The following is a 2,500-nucleotide window of genomic DNA, read 5'->3' on the forward strand; positions in this document are numbered from 1 at the left end:
TTGTGCAGCCCTCATTCATTTCATTCTTACCATTTCTCAGAACCTGTCATATGAAATTGACTGAAGCAAGTATGAATATTTGAGTGCTTATTTTGTTCCTTACTATGACAGTTTATTGATTTTTTCAGTATAGACATACTAAGCCATTTTCAAATATTTTATTAATAGCTGTTCATGGTGATATTAACATGATGATCATGTGTAGAATTACTGATAATTTCTCAAAACCCTTCTTATGAAATGATATGCAAAACAAAGGAAAGTAGAGTTTTTTGTTATGCAGGATACCAGTTTAGAAAAAACAAAAACAAAAGGATCACATCATACATCAGAAACTGCTTGTTTACAACCTCATGGTATGCATGCAATCTGGCTTGTGTAATTAAGATAATGTTGAAGGAGGAATTCAGAAACTGCATTCTTAGCATTTTCTATTTCCTCTTATGCCTCGTTTTCTTCCTATATTCCTCTCCTTTATATTCTTTACCTTTTACTTTTAGGTTTCTGACTGAGCCTTCTAAATTTCTATTTGTATTTTATTAGATTTTTTCTTTGCTATTCCTTGTGTTATTAAATTTTCTTTGTAATCTCCTTAACCTTCATTTCCTTTTATCTGTACTCTGTCTCATCATTAAGATTATATATGTAATTGAATAGTTTGTATAAGAAATTTGTTTTAGTTGCAGAATTATTGTGACATATAGTACCTAGGAAGGATTACTCTTTTGAAAATGATTACGATTTATGATATTACTGCTGCTATTAATTGTGTTGGCTTTAGATGATGATTTTTTTTTCTTTTTGTCTTATTCCATTGTAATATCATTATTTCAGTATCATCTTCATCTTCATCCTTTTAGTTTTGATTGTTGATTTAATTTTTTTAGTAATGTCTATTATAATTGTTCTTGTTGTAGTTTTCAGTTTTATTATTATTATTATTGTTGTTGTTGTTGTTGTTGTTGTTGTTGTTGTTGTTGTTGTTGTTGTTGTTGTTATTATTATTATTATTATTATTATTATTATTATTATTATTATTATTATTATTATTATTATTATTATTGTCACTATTATTATGATGATGATGATGATGATGATAGTAACAACAGTATTGTTAATGATAATAATAATAATAATGATTGTTATAATTATCATCATTATCACAACCACTATCATTATCATCATCACTATCACTATCACTATCATTATCACTATCATTATCATCATAATCTGCATTGCCATTTTGAAGTATTATTAGCATTATGATCCTTATTAATATATGTAATGTTATAACCACTATTATTTTGTATTTAAGATAAGCAAATATCAAAATATGGTTATTATTGCTACTGTTGTAACTGTTGTTACTGATGATCTTCTGGTTACTTTTGTTTTTATTTTATTTCATATCATCATTACTAGTGGCAGTAATAGTATATACCAATATTGTTATTATATTATTATCATTGTTACAAGTTATTATTGTTATTTTTATTATTAATATTATTATTGTTGTTATTGTTGTTATTGTTAGCTATTATTTATTTAATGATGTTATTGTTGTTATTAGTATTATCATTATCATTATTGTAAACATTATTATCATCGTTATTATATCATCATCATCATCATCATCATCATCATTGTTTTTATTTTATTATTATTATTTTGTTGTTTTTGTTATTATTATTATGTTATTATTTTGATTATTTTTTTATTTTTTATCATTATTATTATCATCATCATCATTATCATCATTAACATCATCATCATCATTATTATAATATTCGTTATTATTAGTAGTAGTATCATCATCATCATTATCATTATTATAATATCTATTATTATTATTATTATTATTATTATTATTATTATTATTATTATTATTATTATCATTATTATTATTATTATTATTATCGTTGTTGTTTTTATTATTGTTACAGTTATTGCTATTAGTAGTAGTAGGTGTAGACTATTGTTATTTTTTATCACTTATTGTTATCAATATTGTTATGATTATTGTTATTGTTGTTTTTATCATTATCATCATTAACAATATTAACATTATCATTATTGTTATTATCCTCATTAATCATTATTATTGATTATTATATGTTATTATTATTATTATTATGTTTTTATTGTGAATTTGATTTTTATGACTATTATTAATGGGGATGATGATAATGATGTTAAAAATTTAAAATTACTATTATCAATGTTATTGGTTTTGTGAAAGGTATTATTATTTTTGTTTTCTGTTGTTTTTATTGTTATTGTTATTATTATTGTTGTTATTATTGATAGTAGTAGTAGTTGTATTAGTAGTACTAGTAAATAGTAGTAGTAGTAGTAGTTGTTGTATTAGTAGTACTAGTAAATAGTAGTAGTAGTAGTAGTACTGGTGATATTAGCATTAGTACCAGTATTTATATTTTTATTTTAGTTATTACTACTTTTATTAATGTTATATATTGTTATTAGTATTAGGGTTAGTATC

General features: G+C 22.4%; 1 protein-coding gene across 1 annotated transcript in view; it reads left to right on the plus strand.

Annotated features, from left to right (window-relative positions):
* LOC113811482 (leucine-rich repeat-containing protein 58) overlaps positions 1 to 2,500 on the plus strand; it is a 14,443-nt gene that overhangs the window by 894 nt on the left and 11,049 nt on the right. The window lies entirely within an intron of this gene.

Source organism: Penaeus vannamei, chromosome 30 (assembly GCF_042767895.1).
Source record: "Penaeus vannamei isolate JL-2024 chromosome 30, ASM4276789v1, whole genome shotgun sequence".
NCBI classification, from domain to species: Eukaryota; Metazoa; Arthropoda; class Malacostraca; order Decapoda; family Penaeidae; genus Penaeus; species Penaeus vannamei.